The sequence below is a fragment of the Podarcis gaigeae genome, assembly GCF_964106915.1.
Source record: "Podarcis gaigeae genome assembly, chromosome: 6".
Classification (NCBI taxonomy): domain Eukaryota; kingdom Metazoa; phylum Chordata; class Lepidosauria; order Squamata; family Lacertidae; genus Podarcis; species Podarcis gaigeae.
The window spans coordinates 79,127,159-79,142,980 of record NC_139682.1 but is presented as its reverse complement, the minus strand read 5'-3'; the positions used below and the strand labels follow the sequence as shown (position 1 = coordinate 79,142,980).

Below are 15,822 nucleotides of genomic sequence, written 5' to 3'. Positions count from 1 at the left end.
AGGAAAATATAAAAGGTGCCCCCACCACAATTAGAAATCACTTAGCAGGTATCTGCACATTTTGCTCCATAACTTTCTTTCTAAGGGGGCTAGAGACTTACATTTTTTTCTCAGGTGCTGGGTTGGCAACCCCTGAACCCATTTCCCAGGGATACATATGCAGAAGCCTGTATTCATGTGTGCATCAGCATAAAAATCTATGATCTGGAACTCAAATTCTTTTATAAATCTATTTGCTTTTCTTGCACTTTGGGTTCCGTGCCCCTCCAAATGCTACTTTCCTGAGAATGAAGTCCGTGTAGTAGAGAGGGGGAGGGAATTTCAAGTTTATACATTTCCCTTAACCCATGCTGAATCTAACATTCAGACCTGACGATATTGCATTCATTTTTATTTGGAATTGTCTATTCCTCCTTCTGAATGCAGTCATTTGCTCCTACTGTTTCTGCATCGATAATACATTCAGTAATACAGCCTTTCAAACAGGCCACTTTTATTGTCCTTGAGATTCTGGCTGCTGGATGTTTTCTCTCTCCTTTGATTCCATAACGGAACGCTGCTACATTATGTTCCATTTCAAAGTCATGGAGAAGACAATAAAGAGCCATGGGAAATGGCCGCTATCATTCTGGGCTCCTGGCAGTCATAGAGGAATGAGAAATGTGCTGTTTGCCTTGTTCAAGCTATGTGCACCTTGCAGGAGGTCTTGGGCCAGTTAATGAGGAGTATGCTATATGTGTGTGCATACTCCATTTTTATTTTTAAAACTATTTTTTCTACAAGCTTATTTGCTTCCTTAAAAGATTTTCAATATGTAAGTTTTAAAAAATGGTGTTCATCCATATCCTTTTGTGTCAGTCACATGTAATGGTCAAACAACACAGAGTCTGGCAAGTGATCAGTTCCAAGTCTTCTTTCAGGGTAAATCCTTTAGGTATCCCAACGGTACAGTTTTTAGAGTACTAAGAATTTCACAGAAAATTGTATCCTTTCAGGATTTCTTGCCAAACCCTTTTAGATGAGTCCAGAAGATCTGAAATATGTCAGCATTAAGGATTTAACACTTCCAGCAACTTTTCTCATTTATATAGATGTAATCAGATAATGCCACTTACAACCTCAACATTTAAATCTAAGGGAAAACATGCATTCTTCTGGCCTGCTTCCTTCCTTTTTAAATCTCCATGAAAAGTAAAAAAAATTATATTTCAACAGATACAAAAGTTGAAATAATTGAAACAGATATTACAATGAGATAATTCTCAGGAATTCCAGAGGAGAAAACTCAGTATTATAGAATACTGTTAGTTGTGATAAGAGATAGTGGGTAGGTTGACTTTTCCTTTTTACTAAGCTAACAAAATATTATTGACTCATAGACTATAATCTTGCCCTTTATTCCTTCCATTTTTAAATGACAGTAAAATGATATACTTTTATCTAGGTCAGCTGGTCAAATATTGCTACAGAACTTGACACAAGGTAATATAGTCTGATATCAGGTAGTCCTGATCCTTTATTTAGCATATGGCAGCTAATTCCTTACCATTATTCCAATATCTCAAATTAATATTTCTGAGCATGTTCAAAAAACAACCAAGGTAATAGATTTATTTAATTAAAGCTACCTTCCTAATCAGGGACACGGGTGGCGCTGTGGGTAAAACCTGAGTGCCTAGGACTTGCCAATCGTATGGTCGGCGGTTCGAATCCCCGTGGCGGGGTGAGCTCCTGTCTTTCAGTCCCAGCTCCTGCCCACCTAGCAGTTCAAAAGCACCCCTAAGTGCAAGTAGATAAATAGGTACCGCTTTATAGCGGGAAGGTAAACAGCGTTTCCATGTGCTGCGCTGGTGCTGGCTCGCCAGAGCAGCTTCGTCACGCTGGCCATGTGACCCGGAAGTGTCTGCGGACAGCGCTGGCTCCCAGCCTCTTAAGTGAGATGAGCGCACAACCCTAGAGTCAGACATGACTGGCCCGTATGGGCAGGGGTACCTTTACCTTTTTACCTTCCTAATCAATATAGTGGTAACTGAGACCAGAAATTTAATTCATTATTAATCACTCTTTGCCATTTATGATTACTATATTGTACCAATCTGAAAGCATTTTCAGGTACGGGTGATATAAGGGCTACATCTCTGTGTACAAATAAATATTAAATTCCTGCTACCCAACAGAGATTCCAAGAATCTCTATATAGCTATCATTAGTGATTCTATTAAGGAGAGATAGATATTAGAAATGTGCCCATTAGTAATTACCCTTACTCTGGGAAGTGTATATATTGATGATTCAGTTTGAAAAGAATTACATTCCACATTCATAATAATTTTTATTTTAAATATCACTGGTAAATAAAGCCACTCTATTCAATTAAAGGCCTTTTCCACATCCAGAACCACTATGGCAGTTTTGGACATGGTGATATGCCATGAGGAATTCCTGAGTAGGGGTGGATCTCTGTTTCTTTTTTTTCCAGTCTTAAATTCAGTTTGCCACATTTCTGCAGCAATTTGCAGATTTTCTTTTTTAAAAAATCCTCAAGAAATTTATTCATCATTTTAATGTGAATTCCTCCTAATAAAAATATTTTTGTATGCAGCTTTGACCAATGCACACATTTTGGCAAGCAATTTCTCATAAAGTAATACATGTTATGCTATTTTCATTTATTTATTTTTATGCAAACTTTCAGCTAATAAATACATTTTTGTAAACATTGGTTGGTTGGGAGAAGTGCACTGCAAAATTTAGATAAGTGTGAATTTTGAAGGATGGCTGTGTTTCAGTTCTCATATTGTTTCAGAAAGTGCAAATTTGATAAATTTGGCTTTAAATGTGAACTGAATTGATACTACCCCTAACAGACCCTTTCTTCAAGGATTGGGGTTCTAGTTACTAAGGCAGGCATAGAAGAAGAGTTTGGATTTGATATTCAACTTTATCAGTACCCTAAGGAGTCTCAAAGTGGCTAATATTCTCCTTTCCCTTCCTCCCCCACAACAATCTCTGTGAGGTGAGTGAGGCTGAGAGACTTCAGAGAAGTGTGACTAGCCCAAGGTCACCCAGCAGCTGCATGTGGAGGAGTGGAGACGCGAACCCAGTTCACCAGATTACGAGTCTACCGCTCTTAACCACTACACCACACTGGCAAACCCAGTCCTCCAGATCTTTTGAGACTACAATTCCCATCACCCCTGACCACAGGTCCTGTTAGCCAGGGATGATGGGAGTTGTAGTCCCAAAACATCTGGAAGGCTGAGTTTGCCTATGCCTGTACTAAGGACAATTGATCTATAAGGGGAACTGAAACATTTAGAATAGGGGTAGGTAGGAACCTCAGGACCTTGGATAAAATACAACTCTCCAGGCTGACCCTCAGGACACTAATAAGGCCACACCCTCTATCCTCAGACCATACCTCTCCCCAGACCTGTTCTGCACCCTCCTTGAGTACTTTTGCCTGGCTGGAATGTGTCCTTGAATGTGATAAAAGTCTGGATGAAGGATAGATGTGTGTGTGTGTGTGTGTGTGTGTGTGTGTGTGTGTGTGTAAACCTCTGGCTTTTGCATGGCTGAAATATAGACTATATTCCGTACAAAAGGTAAGAGTGACATACACCACTTTACCCAATTTTGCTTTACCACTGGCATACAGTCCCCCTAAGGTAATGTGGCCCTTGGGGCGGAATAAGTTCCCTATTACTGATATAGCGGCTCATATTTGGGGTTGCTCCAAACAGCATTTTCTATGTTTGCATTTCAAACATCATGCAGTCCAGCATTATTTTTCCAACAGTAGTCAGGCAGATGCCTCTAGAAATTCTGAAGCACAGCACGGATGTGACACATATCCTGTTATTCATCCAGTACCTATACTTAGAAGTGTGCTGCCTATGATCACAAGGGGATCCATTTAGCTCATCCTTGAGCTTTGAAATTGTTATACTCTAATAGCTTTACTATATTGCTCTGAAGAGCATAGTGACCTACTCCGAATAGAAAACAAAAGCTTTTACATGCTTGATACACTTCATAATTATGGCTAGAAGCCTGTAGCCAAAGAATTGTCTAATTAATTCCAGTCAATATGCAAAATTAGAGATGAATGGTCTAAACAATGTGTCCTTTGTATTTATTGTGCACAGTGTGTGCATTTTATATTTTGGGAGTTCCTGTCTGGGAACACTGAAATATTGTAAGAACCGGCTAAGGCAAAACTATGGCATGTCCAAGATCACCTAATGAGTCCATTGCCCAAATGGCATTAGTGGATGAAGCATATTTCACCAGCTAAGGCTGATGAGCTAGCTGTGTCCTCTCCCAAAGGACAGCTTGACCTCTGTTACCCAAGCTCTGGTAATACTCATCTTAAAATACTATAATGCATTGTCCATGGAGCTGCTTTTCAAAGGTGTCTCAGAAACTTCAGTTGGTCTACAGTACTGCTTCCTGGCAACCGACTGGGACTGTCCTGGATTTTGGTTTCAAGGTGTTGGAGGGTATACGTTGGAGTTATCTTACAGGGGCCCCTTGATGGTATTGCATTCAAGTTCTGGTTTCATTTCTGCAGGTGTGTTTTGACTATTATATATAATGCAGTCTGATGATGAAATATGGCAATGAATCTAATTACAAATTAATGTAATTTCACTTATTTCACTTATTTCTTTTTAACAACTAGCAAGTCTCATAAACAAAGAACAAACAAACAAATTCTGCTTAAAAATTATCTAAAGTGGATTCAACAGCTAATGCAGGGCTTCTCAGTCACTGCTCTTCCTCAGTATTTCTCATCTGTAAAATGAGACCACATTTCAACTATTATATATGCAATATAGTCTATGTGTGCATTCTACAAGCATTTCATGCAACTAGTCTATGGATAGTCTTTTTATTTTCAGGAGCAATCTGTTAGCAATTTAAGAGCATATTCATTTGTCTGGCTACTCACAAGTAAGCCCTGAATGAGTTCAAGTGAACTTACCCCCATAATATTGCATTGTGGTACATTTAAGTCTAGATTCTATGGACCCTACCATTGTTCAAACACATCCCTGGATGGTTGGACTCTTGTCCTTTGCATTCATGCATGGGCTTGTCTTTGTTTCATTTGTGGGACGCTGAAGGGTATGGTTAAAAGACAGGTGGTTAATCAGCTAGAAACTCAATTCAGTTGACGGCTCTACTTACAATGGTAAAGGTAAAGGTAAAGGGACCCCTGACCATAAGGTCCAGTCGTGACCGACTCTGGGGTTGTGGTGCTCATCTCGCTTTATTGGCCAAGGGAGCTGGTGTACAGCTTCCGGGTCATGTGGCCAGCGTGACTAAGCTGCTTCTGGAGAACCAGAGCAGCGCACGGAAACATCGTTTACCTTCCCGCCGGAGCGGTACCTATTTATCTACTTGCTTTCGACGTGCTTTCGAACTGCTAGGTTGGCAGGAGCAGGGACCGAGCAACGGGAGCTCACCCCGTCGCGGGGATTTGAACCGCTGACCTTCTGATCAGCAAGTCCTAGGCTCTGTGGTTTAACCCACAGCGCTACCCGCGTCCCTACTTACAATGGAGTGAAGCCCAAATCCAAACATTCTCAGGTTGCAACCTTTCATGCATGCATGGAACTGCTGCTAAAATGACAATACTATTTGAACCTTTTGAAATCCAAATTAGGTTACAATGCATAAACAACCTGCTTGACCACAGGCAGTAACCCAAGGCAATCCGGAGCAGTTTACTCAAATGCTGCTAAACTCGGCTAATGCATGTTGAACTGATTTCATTCATTTTTATTCATGATGTTTCCTTTAAAAGCTTTTGAAGTGTTTAGAAAAGATGAGCACTCCTTTTCTTTAATGACATAGTGCAGCAGCTATAAAAATATTTTCTACCAGCACAGGGGAATTGTGAATAAACTGACAAGATCATAAGTACATAAGCCCCCCCCCCCCGCCAACTCTATTAATGAAGTTTGGAATTTAATTGGAAGAATTGTTAGATGCAGTCACTCCAAAAAGTGGCAAAAGTCCCAAAGGAATGCGATAAGCTCATGCAACTATTTTTTGTAAAAAAGAAACCTCAGGTGCTGTAAATAAATGTTTCAAACCACAATGATTTTCTAATCTCCCCTTAACAGTATGAAGTAGACGTTATTAGGAGACTTTAGCACCGCACTATAAGTCTAGCTAAACACTTTTGATAAACATGAAATTAGACCAGCTCTTTATTATAGAATCATAGAATTGCAGAGTTGGAATAAGGGTCATCTAGTCCAACTACTGCAGTGCCTTATTAACATTATGTTGCTGCTTATTAACATTATGCTGTTATGATAATAACCAGCACTATTAATAGTAGTGGTATTCACACATTGTAGGGAATGGTGCAAGATCGTCACTTTTCCCCCTAAAGGCTATGCAATTGGCAGCAATGTGAAGTGTGTCTGCATCAATATGCACATAAGACCTTCACATTGATGTTGAACGCCTTGCCGGCAGGGAGCACTACCAAAACTTACACCAGTGTAGAGAACGTACGGCTACTGGCTGCTGATTTCCCCCCTCTTGGGGTCCTGTGATCCTTTTTAATAATTTCAATGGGCATGTCCATATTGTTCAAGGGCATGTTGGTCGCTCTCTATAATACATCCCAGGGCAGTGTGCTATCCTTTGTTATTCTCTTCCTAGGGTTTTTTATTATTATTATTTATTACTATATAATAAAAATGCAAGTGTGTTGTCACACTGAAGTTTGCTTTGTGGCAAGCAGGTGCTGCTGCAAACTACACTGTGATGAGAGGCAGTGAGTGGATAGCTCAGGCAAGTTGCAGAGGGTCTGCCAGGACAGGTTGCGGAAGCCCTCTCCTCATCTCCACTGCCTCTTACACCTGCCAGCATGGGGCCCAGATCTGCATACTGGCCAGTGCCACTGTCCGCCTTCCTTCTCTGCGAACTCTATCAGAAGCTGCTACCACCAACACCACTGATTAGAATAAAGAGCAGGAAGAGAAAGGCAGCTGGAAATAGTGACCTGTCAGCCTTAGGCTCTGCAGTGGAGCTGGCATGACATGGAATGGTACAGGGAAGGCACCCAGAACTGGATCAGCAGTGGCAGCAGCATCAAGTGAAAAGGGGAAGGCTTAACCCCCGCATGCCAATCCTTTTGACTCCTGAAGTCTGATTACACAAGTTATGTTCAGTATCTACAGACGTTCTGAGCCCTTGTATTTTGAGCCTTATGGTACTCAGTGAAACCATTGTCAATTGTGGGTCTAAAGTTTATAAATTGTGGGTCTCTGCGACCTACACAGGGAACAAATGAATCACTTGTACTTCTTGTTCCTCTGCACTGCATAATATTTGAACCCAATATCAGGCAATGTTGTTTCTATCATTATATCCTTTTGCTAGGCAGTTACTTGGGAGAATTCAGGTATTTAAGGATCAGATGATGAAACTTCGATTGCTGTGGATGACTTCTGCTCCTCTGAGCTCAGAAAGGATTGCCAAGATGAAATCCAGGGACCATTTGCTCAGATCTTCAATACAAGAACTAGTGCTTTATTCTGGAACTTAAAATATCTTTGAGTCCCTTTGCAATACATACCATTAAGCCTTTCATTTTATTTTTATGCTCTTCCCTCTGCTGGAATCTTCTGTATTTGAGCCCCAGGGCTTTGCGACTATGTCCCAGCAATAACAGGAGCTCTGTTTTTGTCCCTCACATTTAAATTTAATCCACCTCAGAGTCTGAATTAGTTACCCCAAGGGGAGGGGCTCATAGTTTACCATTCTCTCCCCCTGCCCTTCAGTCAACATGCCTACAATTTTACTGTGACTAAATGCTCACCATTCAGTAATCTGCCTGAAAATGACAGTAGCTACTTATTTTCTCATTCTGTAGCTTAGGATATGGTTAAGGAAATTCTGGAGCATTTTCAGGAATACCTCTGCAAATGTATGGCCTTTCTTGAGACCAATTCAAGTCACAAACGGGGGACCGGTAGGACCCCGAGACCCCCATTATTGACTGAAATCATTCAAATGATTTATTAAATTTAAATGAAACAGTATTCATGTCTGCTGGTAGAAACAGGAAAGGCGAAATTTCACAAGGGGCTGCCTGGGAGGCAAACACTGCTCACTGCTGAATGTACCGAACTACATTAGAAAAAGGAGAAACTAGATGTATCAGAGATTCAGGGTCTCATGGAAATGTACTAAGTGGATACACTGGTATATTAACTAGGTAGGAGCAAGAATGGGAAAAGAGGAATCATAGAATCATAGAATCATAGAGTTGGAAGAGACCACAAGGGCCATCGAGTCCAACCCCCTGCCAAGCAGGAAACACCACCAGAGCACTCCTGACATATGGTTGTAAAGCCTCTGCTTAAAGACCTCCAAAGAAGGAGACTCCACCACACTCCTTGGCAGCAAATTCCAGCTCTTACTGTCAGGAAGTTCTTCCTAATGTTTAGGTGGAATCTTCTTTCTTGTAGTTTGGAACCATTTCTCCGTGTTCGCTTCTCTGGCGCAGCAGAAAACAACCTTTCTCCCTCCTCTATGTGACATCCTTTTATATATTTGAACATGGCTATCATATCACCCCTTAACCTCCTCTTCTCCAGGCTAAACATGCCCAGCTCCCTTAGCCGTTCCTCATTAGGCATCGTTTCCAGGCCTTTGACCATTTTGGTTGCCCTCCTCTGGACACGTTCCAGTTTGTCAGTGTCCTTCTTGAACTGTGGTGCCCAGAACTGGACACAGTACTCCAGGTGAGGTCTGACCAGAGCAGAATACAGTGGTACTATTACTTCCCTTGATCTAGATGCTATACTCCTATTGATGCAGCCCAGAATTGTATTGGCTTTTTTAGCTGCCGCGTCACACTGTTGGCTCATGTCAAGTTTGTGGTCAACCAAGACTCCTAGATCCTTTTCACATGTACTGCTCTCAAACTGGTGGACAATGAAACAAGCAGAATAACAGCTTGAGGAACTTTGTTGCTTGAGATCAAAACAGACACAGGCAGGAAGGTGAGGTACACACATAGGGGTTTGGCTGGAATATCTGGTAACTATTTTAAACAATCACGTCTGAAATCGTGTACCGTACATACCTCAATTGAACTCAGTTGGACTTACTCCTGAGTAGAAATGCATAGAGTTGCACTTTTTGCCAGGATCCAACTCCATGTTTTTAGGAGGGAAATCAACATAGCCATAGAATGTGCACATTCAGGCACAATGGCAAAATGCACACACTGCCAAGTCCTCTCAACCGTACTTTGGTTCAGAAATCTTGCGAAAGGAAATTAATGCAGCTTATAGATGCATTTCAAATCGGGATGGGAAATGGCAAGATAGCTGGAAGAGGCATAAACATGAAAGTGCTCACATGAGGCTGAAGGTGCACAAATGAGCACACAGAAACGGCCACTCACGTACATATAAATGCCCTAGCATGGATACAGCCTAAACCTGAACCCAGACAACCTATGCTCAGAGTTGACTTTAGTTTAGGAAAACGAGTCAATGTCAAACCATAGTTTAGCATCCTGGCTTGATCTCCTTAATAGCCACAGATAAGATGAGACATTTAAATGAAATAATAGACTGTGATTCATCGAAAACATAAGTGAAAGTTTCTGAGCTCTTCTGAATAGCCACAGAGGGGAGGGGAGGGGGAAGACATGAGCACAAAGTTCCTGTTCATAACGCAAAATGATAGTTTAGCATTACATCTGAACCAGATGGCTATGTTTTCAGTCACAATAGTAACTTGTGAGGGCACTTGGATGTCTTCTGGTGGAGCCCTTAGCTAGAATTTTCCACATGCTGCCTTACAATCAAATTCCTGGAGCAAACTTTTCCATTAATCAGAGTCATTCAGGGGCTGAAAAATTGCCTTTTCATCAAACAGTTCAATAGGAAAAGCTTTCTTGCAGTTTATTCACATTGTCTAGCTTTTAAAATTCTCTCTACAGTCGGCAGTGGACAGAGTGAAAGAAGCCCTCTCCTGTCTTCCTTCCATTTCTATTCTCACTCAGCCAGACTTTATTTATGCATTAGTGGACCTTTTTCAGCCATTAGGACCATCTTGCTCCAGAAGTTAATTAACACAAGTGCCATAATTTAGTACACTTAATACTACTTGATGCCCTTTAATGTACCTTCCATTAGTGATATTATTGTAGTATTACCCTGTAAATTAAAATGAGATCAAGATGAAGAGAGACTCTCTTTAATTAAGGCACTGGCACACTGAACTCGCCTGTTATTCACCCGAGAAAATCGCCTTGATTTAGTGAAGCAAGCCGTCCATAAGTCAGAATTAGTTTATGTGGATTATTAGGTTTCCCAAATAATAGCAGCACAATAGGGTTGCTGAAATTGCTAACAGCCACATTTTGTCTTTTTTTGTTGTTTTGTTTTGTTTTACTCATTTTCTTAATAAACACACAATGAAAGGTAGCAAATGGAAGTTGAATAAACAACTTGTAATGGAAGAACTGAAGTGTTTATCACGAGAACGCAGGGTTTCATCCTCGGTGCAATATGCATTAGACTCATTTCACAGCAAAATGCAGCTGGATAAGAAAACAAATTGTATATTAAATGGGTAGGTTTCCCAGCTTTAATGCTCCAGAAAAGATTTTGCGTAACTGCTCTTATACTGAATGCAGTAGCTTTCATATCAAAATCACCTCCTTTCTCCCTCCCTTTCTACATCTTCAAAGGCCAGTGGAAGCAAATAGCATAATTTTCAAATTATCTATTTTGTTCCTGGATTGTTTGATTATTATTGGGCCTCCTTCTTTGCAGACTGAACTGTTTTGCAAATATAGAATGCAGTTGAATTTCAAATCTACTTAAGTCAATTGATGTTCCCCCATATATACAGTATTGAGCTCTTTTCATCTGCACATTTGGTTTTTACTCTTGGGTTTCTGTTTGGCACCACAGCCACTTTTCCTTTCCATCAGGACATTATCAGTTAGGGCTTCCTTTTAATTGAATTGTAACTCCAGTCATCTCTACATACCCAACAGAATCTGGGTGCAAACCTTGGATAGTGATAAGTATTATTTGTTTCTTTAAACCTGCTTAGGATCCCAAACGTACAAGAAACCCATAATATATCTCACCAAGGCAAATCTTGCATTTGGACATGAATAGAGGGACATCAGAGAGTTCAATCCATCACCTTGAAATGAGATAGGCAGCAAAATTCTCCTAACTATGGTTTGTTTGGTGCAGGTGCAGATCCACTTCAAATTGGCTTGTATATTCAGATGGGATTAACCATGGTTAGTGCAGCACTAAATGACAGCAGGAAGTTAAAGTTAAGAAAAAACAAACAATGGCAAGCACCTATATTTTTTTGGGGGGGAATAAAGGGGAAAAAAATTATTCCCCCCCCCCAGGTACGGAGCTGGGGCAGGGTAAGCCCGAGCTTCCCCCGACCCCAGCCCCCAGAACGGGACCCAGAGCCATGCCAAAGCTGCGTGCAGCTTTGGCATCGCTCTGGGAGCTTGCGGGGCTGGGGGAGGGGGAGGAGCAGGCTTCTTCCCCCCCGCCAGCCTTCTAACCAAGTTGGGGGACAGCGGGAAAGGCGCGCTGCGCCTCCCCGCTGTCCCCCGAGCTTGTGGGGCTGGCGGTGGGGCTCTCCTGAAGCCTGGAGAGTGAGAGGAGTCGGTGCACCGACGCCTCTCACTCTCCAGGCTTCAGCGAAAGCCTGCATTCGCCTCATAGGACGCACACACATTTCCCCTTCATTTTTGGAGGGGGAAAAGTGCATCCTATAGGGCGAAAAATACGGTAATTCTTCTCTTTTAAGATGCTCTGATGTTGCTGCTTGTCTCAGCTCCCATCCCCAAGACAGTCAGCAGTCAGCAGATTCTCAATGCAAAACTAACAGCCCTTTAGGAAGCTCTGCAATCAAGTGGGCAAGACCCACAGAAAAGTTCACATCTGCCTTGCATCTCAATCCTCTTCCTATCAGCCATGGAGATACAGGGCGCCAGCCCCAGCCCTTCTGGGATATGATCACCTCCACAGGCAGTGGCAGAGCCAGACTCTTCCAAGTTGGCAGCACAGCATGCAAGCAAACCTCTGTGGCCAAGTTACATGTTAAATTAAAATCACGATTCAATTTCACGAATCTCTTGTTATTTTTAAACTGCAGCCACGGGGTGGGAGTCTCAGTGAAAAACCCTCCCCCAGAAGCTACTATTTGCTGTAGGAAGGAACCTGTTATTGGCACCGGTGACAGATTCCACCCTGCAGCAATTCAAAGTCGGGGAGCAATGATGGTTTCTGATGGGACTGTGGTATGGGGGAAAGGGTCAGCCCACTTTCACAATCACAAAGGTCCCAATTAACTGTAATGCCTGTTATTAAAGACAGCAACACACTAATCAGATCGCACATCTAAGGAAACATGTAGTTTGACCCACTATCTTAACACTGTGTGACCACAGAAAGTGCCTACACATACGTGGCAGGCTCCCCACTCCTGCCAGATGACACCTCCCCCCCCCCCCACAATACCAGGGCAACAGAGCTGGGCCAGTGGAGATGGCTATGTTTTCCTGCTCCAGAGTTTCTGATAAAAGACTTCTGTGATAACAGGTTTTAACTTTTTGTGTTCTCCACTCCTCATTCTAAATTCTTGACCTGCACATCTTGACCCTTGAACTTGCGTGGGGAAATAATACAGACTCAAGTGAACTAGAGGTTTTGTTATCTGAGGCTAATTGATTGTGTATACAAGCCCTAAAAGAACCGGAGAGGATTTATCCAGGTACGTTGTGGGTAGGAATCAGAAGGAAACCCCCACATCTCCAGAGCAGCATCTTCTAGCAGTCATCCGGGTGAAATATAAAGCCTGCCATCTTTCATGAGGAATGACAGAGGCATCACAGCTTGCTCTTCTTTTGAAGCTGTGAGAGCAACCAGGAGCGAAAGCTATCCTTTCGCTACTTATGGGGGAATAGATTAAGCTCTTATCAGTGAAAGGGAGGCAAGGATCCAGATGAGTTGCAAGAGGGGGAAACTCTGCAAGAGGTGCTTTATCAGCACTGGTTGAGCAAAAAATTCACATGAATTTAATCTGCTAGGATAGGATTACATAGAAGATAACCCCTTTGTAATGTGTGTGTCCGATTACTGGTGGATTTAGCCAACAAGCAACACCATTAGATAAATTCTCTGAACTGTCACACTTAATTTTTAGAGCCAATTTGCTATGGGATTACTGAGAGGGTTTTTTAAAAAATAAAATAAAAAAGCTGTCATTCAGAAGGCTTTTTATTTTAATTCCCTTGCAATAGGCTTCCTCTCTTTCACTCTCTCTTGTTTGACTCCTAATTATTATTAGGAAACAACCCTTTGCAGCAGGAGTACGGAAGTGTCTTTGAGCAATGGGAGTAGAGAGTGATTAGTTCTCTTGTTTGTGTATTTATAGGAGGGTGCAATTAAAACTTCCGTATGCCAAGGAAGAGTTAAAAATGTGCTGTAAAAATTTGTGTGGCCTCGCTGAACCCTAAAACATTTCTCCTATTTGAATCCAAATATTTACCTTAAAATATTCAGTGGTTGAACCCCTTTGCCAGGAATAGAGTGAGCAAAATGTACAAAATGAATGAAGGGATATTGTTCCTCCAACGGGTATAAAAGAGAGATCTCTAGAAACATTACCATTCACCACCCAAACAATAGCTGTGCATTTAAATAACAATTATGAATCCAATGGCATTTTACCAGTGTTGTGACATTTCAAATTAATAACTGCTAATGCGTGTTAGAGAAAGGGCATGAGGAAAACAAACTGTGACACCAGCTATTCCCTCCCCGCCCCAAATTCGAATTATTTCTTCTCATTAAGAACACAATTTCTTTGTGAAGCTGTGTCGATAGGTTCAGGCCTGACTTGCTGCCTGCCGTATGTTTTCTTTATATGCCAAGAGATAAAAAGATAAGCAGACATTTGTACTGAACTGAATTTATTTCACTAAACTAACAGGGCTTTTTTACAGCTGGAACTCACCAGAACTCAGTTCTGGCACCTCTCAGGTGGGCTCCATTGCCATTGTAAGAGAACAATGGAGGTGTTCATGGCGAGTTCAGGCACCTCTTTTTCTAGAAAAATAGCACTGGGTGTTAACATCTAAAAACCAAGCAAGCTTTGGTTACACTTAGGACAAGAAAAATAATCCAAGCTTACTCTCTGGGGAGAGCTGTGACCGCAGGAGCACAGGAAGTAGTTTCTGCCACTAAATTGGGAGTAGCAACCTGTCTACAAGTAGGCTCCAACTGCTTGACAGGAAAAACCTCCAAACCAAGCACCTAAGGGGCATGCAGTGTTGCATCAGTTTGGAAGGTTCTGATGGCCACAAACTCTGTCACAGAAGGAAGCAATGAGGCAGCAGTTGGGAACCTCCAACCCTTCGCCCTAATCAAACCTACTAGGCTTCTCTATTTGGCCCATGAGGCCATTTTGGCCAAGACTTGGCCACCTGCCCTACCATTGATGGTCAAATATGATATCAGGCAAAGAGGTTTTCTAGGCACCATTGATAAGTGGATCCCTTGCCCATATCACCTCTGGCAGCTGTTCTTACACAGTACCTCTGCAATGGGTGCAGAAGGCAACCTCTGGTGTACTAAGACTGCTAGATGATATTATGTATGTGCTGGGTTTTGGTATATGCACTGTTAAAAGGCTACCAACCATGCAGTAGAACTAGGGTCTTGGCACTCTGTGTTCCTTTCCTCACTGTTACCAGTGCTTAGGACTGGGCCATAGGATTGTGACATCATGTATAAAGACTGAACAGGAGTTTGGAGAATGATCATAAAATCAATTATTGATTGCTGATAACTGCACTTACTGGACACTGCCTTTGTCATGTCCAGCCAGTTTTTGGATGGTTGTGTATAATCAGCTATCAATATACTGCATTAAGGCCTTTCTTCGAGTTTAAAAATGATTGAGAATCCACTCTATTTTTAAAACGAAAGGAAAATTATAAGTGATAGCAGGACTCAGCAGAAGATGAAGGAGACTGATGAAGATTTGCTGAATGAATATCTGCCTCTAACAACTGGGTGTCTGGACATGGTTCCCAAGGTGAGATTCAGAGTACTACACATGAGCAGTGCAGGATACGGAACCAGCACACATGAAATCCAGGAGTTTGGATGAGGTCAGTCCTTCCTTCTCATGTATCTAATGACAATACATAATCCCTTCTTCTCATCAGGGTCACAGGACTTATTCATTATCTGTACACAACCAGTTACACAGAACACTTTTGCCATATATTTCACCTTTGGGGCTTGTGAAAGTACAATAATTAAGCAAGAGCCAAGCAATGAATGAATGAATGAATGAATGAATGAGAGAGAGACATGTCTCTCTCTATATGCATGGCTAATCTCTTTGTGGAAAGATGCTAAGGCAGCCTTTAAACCAGTAGTGTCAAACCTGTGTCCCTGCCAATGGACTTCAGCTTCCATCAGACCAGTCAGCATGGTCAATGGGCAGGGATGATGGCAGTTGACAGTCCAACCACAACTGGAGGGCCACAGGTTTCCCATCCCTGCTTTTTAACACCGTTCCCGAGAAGCACTTTTTTGGTAGTTCATCCCACAATACAGTTTTAATATTTAAGGCCTATACCCATGTGGGTGGGGCTAAATGGGTGGATCATTCTTGTGGGATCAGCACCATGGGAATGAATCCGTGTTTTCCATGGTGCTCCTGCACTATACAATGAGCACTGCATGTTAAGAACTCACTGAGATTTTTAAAAAGTTT

At 41.9% G+C, this 15,822-nt stretch overlaps 1 protein-coding gene and 1 long non-coding RNA gene across 16 annotated transcripts in view; one reads left to right on the top strand and one right to left on the bottom strand.

Annotated features, from left to right (window-relative positions):
• Positions 1-15,822, bottom strand: part of NTNG1 (netrin G1) — a 207,975-nt gene that overhangs the window by 108,213 nt on the left and 83,940 nt on the right. The gene's annotated exons all lie outside the window — the stretch shown is intronic.
• LOC310847758 overlaps positions 1-15,822 on the top strand; it is a 55,055-nt gene that overhangs the window by 358 nt on the left and 38,875 nt on the right. The gene's annotated exons all lie outside the window — the stretch shown is intronic.